Source organism: Somniosus microcephalus, unplaced genomic scaffold (genome assembly GCF_052327205.1).
Source record: "Somniosus microcephalus isolate GS21.2 unplaced genomic scaffold, FLI_Smic_1.0 unresolved_chr2, whole genome shotgun sequence".
In the NCBI taxonomy this organism is placed as follows: Eukaryota; Metazoa; Chordata; class Chondrichthyes; order Squaliformes; family Somniosidae; genus Somniosus; species Somniosus microcephalus.
This window is the reverse complement of record NW_028225180.1, coordinates 23,077,411-23,094,139: the sequence shown is the minus strand read 5'-3', so window position 1 is coordinate 23,094,139 and position 16,729 is coordinate 23,077,411. Positions and strand designations below refer to the sequence as shown.

Here is a 16,729-nt window from a genome sequence, read left to right as displayed (position 1 = left end):
CTGAAGCATGCAGGTGCAGCAGGCGGTTAAGAAGGCAAATGGTATGTTGGCCTTCGTAGTGAGAGGGTTCGAGTACAGGAGCAAAGATGTCTTGCTACAGTTGTACAGGGCCTTGGTGAGACCACACCTTGAGCATTGTGTGCAGTTTTGGTCGCTTTATCTGAGGAAGGATGCAATTGCCATGGAGGGAGTGCAGCGAAGATTTACCAGACTGATACCTGGGATGGCAGGAATGACGTATAAGGAGAGATTGGGTCGATTGGGCTTATACTCGCTGGAGTTTAGAAGAATGAGAGGGGACATCATTGAACTTATACATTTCTAACAGGACTAGAAAGACTAGATGCAGGAAGGATGTTCCTGATGGCGGGGGAGTCCAGAACCAGGGGTCACAGTCTAAAGATAAGGGGTAAGCCATTTAGGGCTGAGATGAGGAGGAATTTCTTCACCCAGAGAGTGGTGAACCTGTGGAATTCTCTACCACAGAAGGCAGTTGAGGCCAATTCATTAACTATATTCAAGAAGGAGTTAGATATATTTCTTAAGGCTAAAGGGATCTGGGGAGAAAGCAGGGACCGGGTATTGAGTTGCAAGATCAGCCATGATCTCATTGAATGGCGGAGCAGGCTCGAGGGGCCGAATGGCCTACTCCTGCTCCTATCTTCTATGTTTCTCCCTCTCTCTGTCCCATTCCGCTTCTCTCCTTCCATCTCTCCACTTCCCCTCTATCTCCCCTTCACCCACACACTCTCTCCTTCCCCTCTCTCTATCTCCTTCACTCTCTCCACTTCACCAACACTCTCTCTCCCCTACACCCTCTCTCTCCCTTTCGCCTCTGCTCTCCCAATCCTCCTTCTACTCTCCGCAAGAGGAAAGGACAGAGTCAGAGGGGGAAAGAGAGAGGGTAAGGTGAGAGAGTGAGTGAAGGAGGAGAGAGAGGCAAAGAGGGGGATTACAGAGGAATTGAGCAGAAGGTAAGGGAGAGGTGGAGAGATTGGGAAGGGAGAGAGAGCCTGTTCTCGTGTTGGTCTCGGAGCTGTTTCATACATAAAAGTAAACATGCTGTAAATTAACAAAGTTGCATAGGCACCAGTGAGATTTGAACTCACGACCCCTGGTTTGACAAGATTAGGGCTCTAACTCCTGAGCTATGGAGCCATCTGTACTGGGTTGTTTCTCATTCCAGTTAGTGCTGTGTGTATGAAGAATGAGGCAGGGCGCAGTTCACCACTCAGATTGTGTCTCATACCCCGATACCTGCCTCAGGCTCTTCAATACTCACCTCTCAACTACAATAGAGCAACTTACATGTACTAAAACGTCCCATGGTAACTCAGTTACACTCTCGATAGCAAAATACTGCAGATCACAGAAACCCCACTGTGCAGATAGAGGCCATTTCGGCCCATCGAGTCTGCACCGACACATATCCCACCCGATCCCCGTAACCCCTACACCAACACATGTCCCACCCTATCCCCACGTCTTTAATCCCCCTAACACTAAGGGTCAATTTATCATAGCCAATCAACCTAACCGCACATCTTTGGACTGTGGGAGGAAACCGGAGCACCCGGAGGAAACCCACGCAAACACGGGGAAAATGTGCAAACTCCACACAGACGGTCACCTGAGGCCGGATTCGAACGCAGGTCTCTGGCGCTGGGAGGCAACAGTGCTAACCACCATGCCACCGTGCTGCTAGAAATCTGATGGAAAAACTGAGCAGGCCAGGCAACATCCTTGGAGAGAAATTATAGAGTCAACATTTCGGGTCCGCACTGAACACAGGGCTCACACAGAACACAAGGCCCGCACTGAACACAGGGGCCGTACTGAACACAGGGCCCGCACTGAACACAGGGCCCGCGTTGCACACAGGGCCCTCACCGATAACAGTGCCCGAACTGAACACAGGGCACTCACTGAATACAGGGCACTCACGGAACACAGGGCCCGCACTTAACACAGGGCACTCACGGAACACAGGGCCCGCACTTAACACAGGGCCCGCTTTCTCTCCCCCTCTCCCTCTCTCTCCCCTCGTTCTCTTCTCTCCCTCTCTCTCTCTTTCCCCTCGTTCTCTTCTCTCCCTCTCTCCTCTTTTCATGCTGTCTTACCACTTCCCGCCTCCCTCCTTCCAGCTGTCCATTTCCCCTCTTTATCTCCTTCCCTTTTCTCTCTCCCCTACACACTCTCTCCCTTACACACTCTCCCCCTTTCGCCTCTTCTCTCCCCATCCTCCTTCTACTCTCCCCAAGAGGAAAGGACAGAGTGAGAGGGGGAAAGAGAGAAAGTAGGAGGAAGGGAAGTGGTGAGAGAGCTGGGAAAGTGCAGAGAGAGGAGGTGAATGGGAGGTGAGAGAGAGATGCAAAGAGGGGGAATTGAACGGAAGGAGAGGGAGAAGTGGCGATTGGGAAGAGCAAGAGAGATCCTGATCTTGTGTTGGCCTCAGAGCTTTTTCATGTTTAAAAGTAAACATGCTGTAAATTAACAAATTTGCAGAGGCCCTCAGTGAGATTTGAACTCACAACCCCTGGTTTACAAGACCAGTGTTCTAACCACTGAGCTACGGAGCCACCTGCAGAGGAGTGTTTCTCATTCCAGTTAGTGCTGTGTTTTTGAAGAATGAGGCAGGGCGCAGTTCACCACTCAGATTGTGTCTCATCCCCCGATATCTGCCTCTGGCTCTTCAATAGTCGCCTCTCAACAACAATAGAGCAACTTTCACGTACTAAAACGTGCCAAGGCAACTCAGTTACACTCATCTCTCTCTCAGTCTCTCTGCCTCCTTCTTTCTATATTTCTCCCTCTTTGTGTCTCCACCACTCTCTCTCTATCTTTCTGTCACTCTCTGTCCCTTTCTAGCTCTTTCTCTTTTTCTCTGTGGCGCTCTCACTTTCTCTCTCTTTCTCTCTCCCTCTCTGTTACTTTTACTCTCTCTCCCCTTCGCCCTTCCTCAGTCTCATTGCTCTTCCTCCATCCGCCCTTCTCTCATCTATTCTCTCACACTCTCCACTTTCCCGCTCTCTCCCATTCTCACTCTGTCTCTTGCCCCCTTCCACCTCTCTCCTTCTGTAGGGGAGCATCTTTTAACTGGTTTACGGTAATTTGCCTGGTCAGGCAGCTTTGCCCGCACCCTGACCAATGCCAACCTTTTACCTGGTTTACGGTAATTTACCTGGTCAGCAGCCTTTGCCTGCTACCCTTAAACCAATTCAAACAGCGGTTTCGAATCGCTACCCCACCTTCTAGTTCTGACTGAAGGACTTATAATTAATGATATATTAAAAGCGGACAACTGGTCTGGGTGTGAGAAAGTCAAACTTTATTAAACTAAAGAAACTGTAATCAAATTTAAACTATACCACATGAACACAGTAATTACAGTAAAATTGATTAAATGGGGGAAGGCAGACGGCAAAAACGAGGGATTGATGGCTACAATGTTGATTAAACAATCTTAGCAATTTCCCCTAAATCACCCCCCCCCCCAACTCCTGACTAGGTGGCCTTGCTGAGGAGTCAGAAACCCTGCTCACCTTTGGTCCAGCGAAGTAAGAGAGAGAGATCGCTTCTCAGGAGCTATCTTTTATATCCTGCCAACTCCTGTTTGGCACTGAAAAAGGTCTGTGTGCAAAATTCGCGCCCAAAAGTTCCAATACACAAAAGAAAGCCATGACTGGCTGATTCAAAGTGACTGATTTAATGTGTCTGCACTCTGGGGCCGAAGTGTACCCGCCCACATCCAGAGTTCACCTGGGCTAAAACAAAAGGGAATCCAACTGCCTTATTGTTTAGAATTGGGTGATTCAAAAACCCATTCATTCCTAAACTGTTGCATATCAAAAGACCTTTTCCTGAGTTTAGATGTATCTATTGTGTGTAAGTGCTTTGAATGGGTTTGGATTTCTGTGTAAATAGAAGCCAATTGTTCTGCGGTTTCGGTTCAAGTGGGCTAATCCTGTAAGTAAATCAACATCCTGCAGTTTCGTATAAACAAACATTGCCTCTCCACAAAAGGGAAACTCCCTGCTTTGATTGACAGGTCTTTCACACAGACACATTACAAGCTGCACCAGCTGCTTTTCCAAGCCGCACTGTTCTTGGCCAATGCTTTCTGACGGCCATTTGAAAACCTTTTTGTGATTGACCAGGCTCAAGGGCACAAATTCAAATCAAATGTACTGTCTTAATGTGTGCGAATATTTCCACAGAACTCCTCGATTCCGGTGTTGTCCATGTGCTGTCCATCTCAGAGCAGTCTTTCGTGGCTCTGAGTATGCTTTAAAAACATTGATCCAACCCAGCGGCAATTCAAAACACATAATTCTTCAACAACGATGTGGACCAATATTTCCCGATCTTCAAGGAAAATAGGGGAATTTTGCAAACCCCTACACTTCCTCTATCTCCTTCCCTCTCACCCCTTCCCTTCATTCTTCTCTTCCCTCCCCTTCTAACTCTGTCACTCCCTCTTGCCTCTATCTCCTTCCCTTCCCTTCTCTCTTCTCTCCCTTCCCACTTTGTTCCCCTGTTTCATTTCCCCCTCCTCGATCTGCCTCTCTCTCCCCTTCCCCTCGCTCTATCTCACCTTGCCGCTCTCGGCATCCCCCCTCTCCAACTCCCACTTCTGCCTCTCTCTCCCTTTCCCCTCATTCTCCCTCCCTCTTCTTTCTCTTCTCTCCTCACGCTGTCTTACCGCTTCCCGCCTCCCGCTGTCCACTTCCCCTCTCTCTCTCTCCTTCCCTTCATCTCTTCTCTCCCCATCCTCCTCCTTCTACTCTCCCCAAGAGGAAAGGACAGAGTGAGAGAGGAAAAGGGAGAGATGTGGTGAGAGAGAGGCAGGCAAAGAGAGGGAGTACAGGGGAATTGAACGGAAGAGGGAGAGGTGGAGATTGCGCCTGTTCTCATATTGGTCTTGGAGCTGTTTCACACTTAAAAGTAAACATGCTGTGAATTAACAAATTTGCAGAGGCACCAGTGAGATTCGAACTCACGACCCCTGGTTTACAAGATCAGTGCGCTAACCCCTGAGCTATGGAGCCACCTGCACTAGATTATTTCTCATTCCAGTTAGTGCTGTGCGTTTGAAGAATGAGGCAGGGCGCAGTTCACCACTCAGATTGTGTCTCATCCCCTGATACCTGCCTCAGGCTCTTCAATAGTCACCTCTCAACAACAATAGAGCAACTTTCACGTACTAAAACGTCCCAAGGCAACTCAGGTCCACTCTCTCTCTCTCTCAGTCTCTCTGCCTCCTTTTTTCTATATTTCTCCCTCTTTGTGTCTCTTCCACTCTCTCTCTATCTTTCTGTCACTCCCTTTCTATCTCTCTCTTTTTCTCTGTTTCTGTCTCACTCACTTTGCCTCTCTCTCCTCTCTGTCACTTTCTCTCTCTCGCTACCTCCTCTCTCAATTCAATTCAATTCAAATGCTTTATTGGCATGAAAGTTTACAGAGAACCATATTGCCAAAGCTTACATAGCAAAAAGGTACAGTTTTCCAACATTCTGTAGGTGTCAATCGATTTGACATTTGTTGGGTACATACAATATTACTTTTAAACAATATTAATTTTAAACAGTCTTTGTACTTCATTTGGTACGTTCAATATTAATTTTAAACAGTCTTAATTTTAAACAGTCCTCAGGTTGTGACATGTTGTTACATATTTGGCCCCAAGGTATGGTCTGTCTCCTTCTCCTAGGACTAATCTCAATTTTGACAGGTCATCCAATTCCTTGAAATCTGGGGTTGTTTGGCTTAGCTTGTTGAATAATATGTTTCTTGATGTGTTGAATTTTTCGCATTTTAGGAGGAAATGCATTTCTGTTTCAACCTCGCCGGCCAGACATTGATCGCATATTCTATTCTCTCTAGGCTGCCAGGATTTCTTGTATCTGCCTTTTTCAATTTCCAGTTGGTGGTCGCTTAGTCTGTACCTGGTGAGGGTCTGTCTCTGTTTTGTGTCTCTGATGGTCGTGAGGTAGTCTGCCAGTTTATATTCTCTTTTTAGGGCCCGATAACATTCTAATCTGCTTTGGCTTTCGGTTATTTTGTTCCAATGTTCCAGGTAGGTTTCTTTGCATTGTTTAATGATTTGGTTCACTCGGATTGGTGTTTGGACGGCTGTGTTGGTCTGGGGCTGGTCAGGGTCCGGCTGAGTACTTAGTTTCAGTAGCAGCTGACTCAGGGGACTCTTTTCTGGGTTTAGCTCTTGGGTCTGAAAGGCTTTGAAATGAAGGGTGTCTGGGGAGCTAGATTTGAGGTGATTTAGGAAGTTTAGTGCTCGTTTTTGGATGTTTATTATCAGTGGGTATCTGCCTAGTTCGGCTCTGCATGCATTTGTTGGCGTTTTTCTTTGGGTGCGAAGGATGCTTCAGCAGAATTCTGCATGTAGGGCTTCTATGGTGTGTTTTTCCCATTTAGTGTAGCTTTGGTGATTTAGCGGGCCCCATACTTCACTACCGTACAGTGCAATGGGCAGGATTATGCTGTCAAATATTTTGAGCCAGATTTTGATTGGGATTTGGATGTTGTAGAATTTTATTTTTATTGCATATAGGGCTCTTCGGGCTTTTTCTTTTAGTGCATTCACTGCTATGCTGAAGCTCCCTGATGCTGTAATAGTTAGACCAAGGTAGGTGTAGCTCATAGTGTGTCCTATAGTGGTATCACTGAGGGTAAACTGGTATTTGTTTTCCTGACATCTGGGCCTTTTTTGAAAAAACATGATGTTGGTTTTCTTTAGATTTACTGTTAGAGCCCAATTTTGGCAGTATTTGTCGAGTAGGTCTAGTTGTTGCTGTAATCCCTGTTCTGTCAGAGACAGCAGAACCAGGTCGTCCGCATAGAACAGGGATTTCACTTCTCCATCCAGGAGATGGAGACCTGGTGACTCGCTTTGCTCCAGCATGTCTGCTAATTCATTTATGTATATGTTGAACAGGGTTGGGCTCAAATTGCAGCCCTGCCGGACGCCTCTTCTCTGGGTGAAGAAATCGGTGCGTTTGTCTCCAATTTTGACCCCGCATTTGTTTTTCAGATACATTGATTTAATAAGGTCATAGACTTTGCCCCCTATTCCACACTGAAGAAGTTTATAATAGAGCCCTTCGTGCCATATAGAGTCAAAGGCTTTCTTGAATCGATGAAACAGGCAAACATTTTCCCATTTTTTGTTTGGTGTATATGTTTTTCAATGAGGGTGTGAAGGGTATAGATATGGTCGGTGGTGCGGTGTTTTTGGAAGGAAGCCTATTTGGTTTTTTCTGAGGATATTATGTTTGTTAAGAAAATCAAGTAATCTACTATTTAGAATACTGCAGAATAACTTCCCTAGACAACTGTTGACACAGATGCCGCGGTAGTTATTTGGGTCTGATTTGTTTCCACTTTTATATATGGGGGAGATTAGTCCTTGGCACCAGATATCGGGAAAACAGCCTGAACGTAATATGATGTTGAATAATTTGAGTACCGCACCCTGCATCTCCATATTGCTGAACTTGAGCATTTCATTTTTGATGTTGTCTGGGCCACAGGCTTTCTTTAGGTGGAGAGATTTTGTTTTTGTGGCCAGTTCTTTCCATGTGATTGGGGAGTCTAGAGGGTTTTGGTTGTCTTTAATTGTTGCTTCTAATGTGTGGAGTTTTTCTGTGACCTGATGTTGACTTGGGTTTGTATCGTTTATTGGGATGTCTTTGTAGAGGTTTTCAAAATGTGTTCTCCAGATGTCGCCATCTTGGATTGGTAATGCTTGCAATTGTGTTGTACTCAGGTTATTCCACATTTCCCAGAATTGTTTTGGATTGGTGGAGTTTTCAATTTCTTCCAGTATTTTGTGGGTATAGTTTTGTGTTTTGTTCCTAATGGTGTGTTTATATCTTTTGAGGGTTTCATTGTATCTAGTACGTAGGTCCGGATTGTTTGGTTGGCGATGCTTTTGGTTTGATATTTTTCTCAGGTCTTTTCTGGCATTTTTGCATTCGTGGTCAAACCATTTCTTATTTTTATTTTGTCTTTTGTGACGCTTCCTCTTCTGTTTCACAAGGTCGGCTTTTACAGCTGCCTCATGGAAGATCATATTTATATCCTCTATGGCCATGTTTACACCATCTCTGGTGATCTCTTTCTCTCTCCTCTTTGCTTCCCTCTTTCTCTCCCATTCCGCCTCTCTCCTTCTCCTTCCCTGTCTCTCCTTTCCCCACAGTCTCTCTCCTTCCCCTCTCTCTATCCCTTTTCCCACAATCTCTCCCCTTCCCCTCTCTCTATCTCTTTCCCCACACTCTCTCTCCTTCCCCTCTCTCTATCCCTTTCCCCACACTCTCTCTCCTTCCCCTCTCTCTATCCCTTCCTCCACACTCTCTCTCCTTCCCCTCTCTCTATCTCTGGCCCTTCACCCACAGTCTCTCTCCTTCCCTTTACTCTCCCTCTCCCCATCCGCCTTCTTGTCTCCCCAAGAGGAAAGGACAGAGTGAGAGGGGGAAGGGTAGAGAGAGGAGGTGAAGAAGGTGAGAGAGAGAGGGGAATGTGTAGAGAGAGGGTGAAGGGGAGAACAGGGGATTTGAATGGAAGGAGGGGGGGAGGGGAGTGAGAACCTGTTCTTGGGATGGTCTCTGAACTGTTTCATACTTAAAAGAAAACATGCAGTGGATTAATGGCGAGTTCAGAAACAGAGCCTAAATTTACAGAGGCCCCAAGTGAAATTTGAACTCACAACCCCTGGTATACAAGACCAGTGCTCTAACCCCTGAGCTATGGACCCACCGATGCAGGATTGTTTCTCATTCCAGTTAGTGCAACACAACATGGCTGATTACCTGACCATGGTAAAGGATAGCAAACTGAGAAAAACCTTGACAATGCACAGACTTAGTGAACATAGCCTGGCGATCGAAAAAGGTAGACACAGGCAGACCCGGCTACCAAGAGAGGACAGGATATGTTCTCATTGCAGACAGGGTGTGGTGGAGACAGAGATGCACTTCCTCACAGCTTGTAGAAAATATCAGGGCATAAGGGAGAATTTCTACCCAAAATTCACAAAAATATGCCCGGAATTCAGAAATTTGAATGACGACCAAAAACTCCCATACCTACTAGGGGAAGAGAGAAATTGTGTAACCTTAGTGGCACACTATGTTACAGCTTGCCATAAACAGAGGGACAACCACTAAATATAAGAAAAGAGTATATACAAATTATATGAATGTATGTTTATACACTCAGGGATATATCTGTTTCTACACTGTATGGATAGATCAGTGTTTATATGTTCAACCATGAATGTTTTTCGATGCTTTGGCAACATAAGATGTACCTTGTCATCATGCCAATAAAGCGATTTGAATTGAATTGAATTGAATAGTGCCGTGTGTTTGAAGAATGAGGCAGGGCGCAGTTCACCACTCAGATTGTGTCTCATCCCCCGATACCTGCCTCAGGCTCTTCAATAGTCACCTCACTACTACAATAGAGCAACTTTCCCATGCTAAAACGTCCCAAGGCAACTCAGTTACACTCTATCTCTCTCTCAGTCTCTCTGCCTCCTTCTTTCTATATTTCTCCCTCTTTGTGTCTCTACCACTGTCTCTCTATCTTTCTCTCTATCTTTCTGTCACTCTCTGTCACTCCCTTTCTACCTCTTTCTCTTTTTCTCTGTGTCTCTCACTTTCTCTCTGTTTCTCACTCTCATTTTACCTCTCTCTCTCTCACTTGTTCAGTTCAGTTCAGTTCAGTTCAAATGTTTTATTGGCATGAAAGTTTACAGAGAACCATATTGCCAAAGCTTACATAGCAAAAAGGTACAGTTTTCCAACATTCTGTAAGTGTCAATCGATTTGACATTTGTTGGGTATATACAATATTACTTTTAAACAATATTAATTTTAAACAGTCTTTCTACTTCATTTGGTACGTTCAATATTAATTTTAAACAGTCTTACTTTTAAACAGTCCTCAGGTTGTGACATGTTGTTACATATTTAGCCCCAAGGTATGGTCTGTCTCCTTCTCCTAGGACTAATCTCAATTTTGACAGATCATCCAATTCCTTGAAATCTGGGGTTGTTTGGCTTAGCTTGTTGAATAATATGTTTCTTGATGTGTTGAATTTTTCGCATTTTAGGAGGAAATGCATTTCTGTTTCAACCTCGCCAGCCAGACATTGATCGCATATTCTATTCTCTCTAGGCTGCCAGGATTTCTTGTATCTGCCTTTTTCAATTTCCAGTTGGTGGTCGCTTAGTCTGTACCTGGTGAGGGTCTGTCTCTGTTTTGTGTCTCTGATGGTCGTGAGGTAGTCTGCCAGTTTATATTCTCTTTTTAGGGCCCGGTAACATTCTAATCTGCTTTGGCTTTCGGTTATTTTGTTCCAATGTTCCAGGTAGGTTTCTTTGCATTTTTTAATGATTTGGTTCACTCGGATTGGTGTTTGGACGGCTGTGTTGGTCTGGGGCTGGTCAGGGTCCGGCTGAGTACTTAGTTTCAGTAGCAGCTGACTCAGGGGACTCTTTTCTGGGTTTAGCTCTTGGGTCTGAAAGGCTTTGAAATGAAGGGTGTCTGGGGAGCTAGATTTGAGGTGATTTAGGAAGTTTAGTGCTCGTTTTTGGATGTTTATTATCAGTGGGTATCTGCCTAGTTCGGCTCTGCATGCATTTCTCTCTCTCTCTCTCTCTCAGTTTCTCTCTCTCCTCTCTCTTTCTCTCTCTCAATTTTTCTGTCACTTTCTCTCTCTCTTTCTCTCAGTTTCTCTCAATTTTTCTCTACCTCACTTTCTCTATCTCTCTCTCACTTTCTCTCTCACTTTCTCTCTCTCGCGTTGACTATCTCAATTGTTCTCTCACTTGCTCTCCCTCTCTCACTTTCTCTCTCTTTTTCGCTCTCACACTCTCTTTCTCTCTCTCTCTGTTTCTCTCTCTCATTTTCTCTCTCTCACTTTCTCTCTATCTTTTTCTCTCTCACTTTCTCTCTCTCACTTTCTCTCCCACTCAATTTCTCTCTCTCACTTTCGCTACCTCCTCTCTCTTTCTCTCTCTTTCACTCTCTCACTTTCTATCTCTCTCATTTTCTCTCCCTCCATCCCTTTCTCTCTATCTCTCTTGCTCTCACTTTCTCATTCTCTCTCTCGCACACTTTCTCTCTCACTCACATTCTATCTCTCTTGCTTTATTACTCTTACTTTCTCTATCACATTCTCTATCACTTTCTCTCTCTCCCTTTCTCACTCTCTCTCACTGTCTCTCTCTTTCTCTCTTGCTCTTTTTACACTCTCTCACTTTCACTCTCTCTTTCTCTCTCTCTCTCTCCTTCTCTGAGTTTCTCTCTCTTTCTTTAACACTCTCACTTTCTCTCTCACATTCTCTCTCTCACTTTCTCTTTTTCTCTCTCTTACTTTCTCTCTCCCTCTCTCTGACTTGCACTCGCTCTCTCACCTTCTCTCTCTCTCCCCTTCCCCTCGCTCTCCCTCCCTCCTCTCTTCTCCCTCTCTCTTCTTTTCACTCTGTCTCTCTGCTTAACTCTCTCTCCCATTCCGCCTCTCTCCTTCCATCTCTTCACTTCCTCTCCCTCTATTGCCTTCCCTCTCCACTTCACCCACACTCTCTCCCCTTCCCCTCCCTCTATCTCCTTCCCTCTCTCCACTTCACCCACACTCTCTCCCCTTCCACTCCCTCTATCTCCTTCCCTCTCTCCACTTCACCCACACTCTCTCCCCTTCCCCTCCCTCTATCTCCTTCCCTCTCTCCACTTCACCCACACTCTCTCCCCTTCCCTTTTCTCTCTCCCTCCTTCTACTCTCCCCAAGAGGAAAGGACAGAGTGAGAGGGGGAAAGAGAGAGGAAAGGGGAGAGAGTAGGAGGAAGGGAAGTGGTGAGAGAGCGGGGAAAGTGTAGAGAGAGGAGGGGAAGGGGAGGTGGGGAAGATGAGAGAGAGGTGGAGGGAGAGAGAGAGTGAAGAGGGATGTGTAGAGAGAGGGTGAAGGGGAGAGAGAGAGAGGGGTAAGGAGGAGAGAGAGGCAAAGAGTGGGAGTTCAGGGGAATTGAACAGAAGGAGAGGGGGAGGTGGAGGTGGGGAAGGGAGAGAGAGCCTGTTCTCGGGTTGGGCTCGGAGCTGTTTCATACTTAAAAGTAAACATGCTGTGAATTAACAGTGAGTTTAGAAACAGAAGCTAAATTTGTAGAGGTAGTGGGGAAAATGCTAGAGTCCATTATAAAAGATGTAATTGAATAGCACTTGGAAAACAGTGACAGGATCGGACAAAGTCAACATGGATTTACAAAAGGTAAATCATGCTTGACTAATCTTGACTAATCTACTGGAATTTTTTGAGGATGTAACTGGTAGAATAGATAAGGGAGAACCAGTGGATGTGGTGTATTTGGACTTTCAGAAGGCTTTCGATAAGGTCCCGCATAAGAGATTAGCATGTAAATGTAAGGCACATGGGATTGGGGCAAAGTACTGACTTGGATAGAGAACTGGTTGGCACACAGAAAGCAAAGAGTTGGAATAAACGGGTCGTTTTCCGAGTGGCAGGCAGTGACAAGTGGGGTACCGCAGGGATCAGTACTAGGAACCCAGCTATTCACAATATATATTAATGATCTAGACGAGGGAACTAGATGTAATATCTCCAAGTTTGCAGATGACACAAAGCTAGGTGGGCGTGTGTGCTTTGAGGAGGATGCCGAGAAACTCCAGTATGATTTGGACAGGTTGGGTGATTGGGCAGATGTATGGCAGATGCAGTATAATGTGGATAAATGTGAGGTTATCCACTACGGTGGTAAAAACAGGAAGGCAGATTATTATCTGAACGGCAATCGATTGGGAGAAGGGGAAGTGCAACGAGATCTGGGTGTCCTTGTGCACCAGTCACTGAAGGTAAGCATGCAGGTGCAGCAGGCAGTTAAGAAGGCAAATGGTATGTTGGCCTTCGTAGTGAGAGGGTTCGAGTACAGGAGCAAAGATGTCTTGCTACAGTTGTACAGGGCCTTGGTGAGACCACACCTTGAGCATTGTGTGCAGTTTTGGTCGCCTTATCTGAGGAAGGATGTTCTTGCCATGGAGGGAGTGCAGCGAAGATTTACCAGACTGATACCTGGGATGGCAGGAATGACGTATAAGGAGAGATTGGGTCGATTGGGCTTATACTTGCTGGAGTTTAGAAGAATGAGAGGTGGACCTCATTGAACTTATAAATTTCTAACAGGACTAGAAAGACTAGATGCAGGAAGGATGTTCCTGATGGTGGGGGAGTCCAGAACCAGGGGTCACAGTCTAAAGATAAGGGGTAAGCCATTTAGGGCTGAGATGCGGAGGAATTTCTTCACCCAGAGAGTGGTGAACCTGTGGAATTCTCTACCACAGAAGGCAGTTGAGGCCAATTCATTAACTATATTCAAGAAGGAGTTAGATATATTTCTTAAGGCTAAAGGGATCTGGGGAGAAAGCAGGGACCGGGTACTGAGTTGGAAGTTCAGCCATGATCTCATTGAATGGCGGAGCAGGCTCGACGGGCCGAATGGCCTACTCCTGCTCCTATCTTCTATGTTTCTACCTCTCTCTGTCCCATTCCGCTTCTCTCCTTCCATCTCTCCACTTCCCCTCTATCTCCCCTTCACCCACACACTCTCTCCTTCCCCTCTCTCTATCTCCTTCACTCTCTCCACTTCACCAACACTATCTCTCCCCTACACCCTCTCTCTCCCTTTCGCCTCTTCTCTCCCCATCCTCCTTCTACTCTCCCCAAGAGGAAAGGACAGAGTGAGAGGGGGAAAGAGAGAGGAAAGGGGAAAGAGCAGGAGGAAGGGACGTGGTGAAATGGTAGAGAGAGGGGGTGAAGGTGAGAGAGGGGGAATATTCCGAGGGGGATGTGTAGATAGAGGGTGAAGGGGAGAGAGTGAGTGGTAAGTGTGGTGTATGTAACCTGTTCCACCTTAAGAGAACTACCTTAAGAGATGTACTACTTTCTCTTGGCTGCTGTATACTGTAATACCGGTGGTGACCACACCAGTATATAAACGTTGTGTAGGGATTTGCTGGGCAGTTCAGCCCTGACCTCCGAATAGTAAAGACCTGTTAAAGTTATTCTTGTGGTCTGTGTCCAGTGATTTATAATAAGCATAACTGGGACACACAGACTTAACAGTGGCGACGAGTCCAATCTTACCCTGCGGCAGTTTTACATCCAAGGCAGCTTCGTCCTCAGAACGGGCATCGAGAAGAGGCATCCACCCTCATCATCCTGCTGAGCACCATCGCACGGGAGGCATCGAGAACCCGGGTTAAAAAGAAAAATTCTGACCACGAAGCCCTCCATCAGCGACAGGCAGTGATCATCCCTTCTACCATGGTGGTGGGTAAGCCGATCAGCACCACGAGCAGAAAGTCGGCCGCATTGACTGTGGAGTGGGGGAGGGAAAACGGAGGAAAAAGGGCGGAGAACTCGACCACGGCCAGTGAAAAGGGCCGGGCTGCAATCGAGGCCGACAGGCGCAGCGACTGGGGCAGCTTAAGGCACGAGAGCCGCGGAGAACTCGAACGCAGCCGGTGTAAAGGACCGGGCTGCATGCGGGGCTGAGAGGCGCAACAGCAGGGGAAGCGTGAATGCCCACGGGAACCACGGGGGAGTAAAGCAGCGTCGGGGAATTGAGAACCGCTGGGGAGGCGAGAACGGCAGCAGCACGGCAATCGCCATTGCAGCCAGCGGGGGAAGAAGGCAAATGCGGGAATCCACCATTGTAGTCGGCGGGGGATGAAGACGAGCGCGGGAAAGACCACCAAGCGCGGGAAGCCACCATTTTAGTAGGCGGGGGAAGAAGACAAGCGCGGGAAGCCGCCATTTTGAGAAAAAGAAAAATTTAAAAATTTGCAAGGATGCCTAAACATGGGAACATTAATACCTTTGATAGCGATATCGAAGATTGGACCATGTATGTAGAACGCATGCAAGTTTATTGTAAAGCAAATAAGGTACCAGATGATGAGAAAGCACTAACCTTATTATGCTCAATGGGTGCAAAGACATACGGGCTTTTGAAGCACCTTCTATCACCAGATAAACCGGCGGATCAGACTTTCGCGAATATTGTTACTGTCCTGAAAAATCATTTAAACCCCACGCCGCTGATGATAGCGGAACGATTTAAATTTTACAGAAGAACGCAGCTGAAAGACGAAAGCAACGCTGAATTTTTAATTGAACTGTGTAAGCTATCAAAGTACTGTCAGTTTGGAACAGGACTAGCACATGCGCTGAGAGATAAATTTGTGTGTGGATTGTTAAAAGAAGGAACACAAAAGCAACTGCTTGAGGAGAATGATCTTACGCTTGATAAAGCTGTCACTATTGCAGCATCGCACGAAGCCGCAGCGAGAGGCACTGCGGAAATGCAGCTACGGTCACCAGAACTCAGCACCAATCAAATGGTCTTGGGTACAGTAAAATGTTATCGTTGTGGAAAGACAACGCATGATCAGAACCGGTGCTGGTTCAAAAATCAGGAATGCAGGAAATGTGGCAGGCTTGGTCACATAGCTAAAGTATGCCGGTCAGGAAAGAAGACCAGCAACAAAAAGTCATCACAGGAAAAGTACAGAAAGGTACACAAGGTGACAGAGAACAGTTCGAACGAACAGAAGTCAAATTCAGACTCCAGCAGTAATGAACTGGGTAGTCTAAGAGTACACAATGTTGGTAATGAAGCAGACCTCCAAGCAATCTGGGTCACACTTCAGATAGCAGGAGTCCAAGTGAAGATGGAATTGGACACTGGATCGGCATTGACGGTCATGAATAAGCAAGATTACAAAAGGTTATTCCCACATATTCCCCTACGGGATACGGAGATTGTATTGAAAACATACACGGGGCGAAGAGTATACCCCATCGGGAAGATAGAGGTAAAGGTGGTCCACAAGGGCAAAGAAAGCCGAGGAATGGACTTATATGTGCTACCTGAGGGAGGTCCACCACTACTGGGACGGGAGTGGATTAGGAAAATAAATATGGACTGGCATTCCTTAAAAGCAATAACGGTAGATTCCGGTACAAAAGATGTCAAACCTAAACGATTGTCCAGAATATTGGACGATGCTAAAGAGGTGTTCCAACAGGGACTGGGAACACTGAGAGGAATTACGGCAAACATCAAGGTTGAAGAACATGCAAACCCGAACATTTTTTAAAGCCAGACCGGTACCTTATGCGATACGACCTGCTGTGGAAGCTGAGCTGGAAGGGCTAGAATGTTCAGGAGTACTGTCTAAGGTAGACTGGAGTGAGTGGGCCATGCCCATTGTCCCCGTCATGAAGAGTTCATCGAGCAACAAGCCGGGGGAACCGGGGAAAGTTCGCATCTGTGGAGATTTCAAGATCACTGTTAATCCGGTGCTTCACACGGTGCAGTATCCGCTTCCGCGGATTGAGGATATCTTCGCTTCGTCGTCTGGCGGGAAACACTTCAGCAAGATAGACCTGGCGTAGGTGTACTTACAGATGGAAGTTGAGGAAGAGTCACGCCAGTATCTCACGATCAACACACATAGAGGCTTGTACCGGTATAATAGACTGGTTTTTGGAGTGGCATCAGCTCCAGCAATTTGGCAGAGGGCCATGGAGCAGGTATTACAGGGAATTCCAGGCACACAATGTTACCTGGATGATATTCTGATTACAGGAGATGATGACGAGGAACACCTTGCAAATTTGGAACTGATGCTC

At 46.3% G+C, this 16,729-nt stretch overlaps 2 non-coding genes across 2 annotated transcripts; both read right to left on the bottom strand.

Annotated features, from left to right (window-relative positions):
* Window positions 1-2,505: 2,505 nt before the first annotated feature.
* On the bottom strand, window positions 2,506-2,579 carry trnat-ugu (transfer RNA threonine (anticodon UGU)). Its single transcript has one exon. It is a non-coding gene; the product is annotated as a tRNA-Thr (tRNA).
* Window positions 2,580-4,975: 2,396 nt separating this feature from the next.
* trnat-ugu (transfer RNA threonine (anticodon UGU)) lies at window positions 4,976-5,048 on the bottom strand. The gene has a single exon. It is a non-coding gene; the product is annotated as a tRNA-Thr (tRNA).
* Window positions 5,049-16,729: the final 11,681 nt, after the last annotated feature.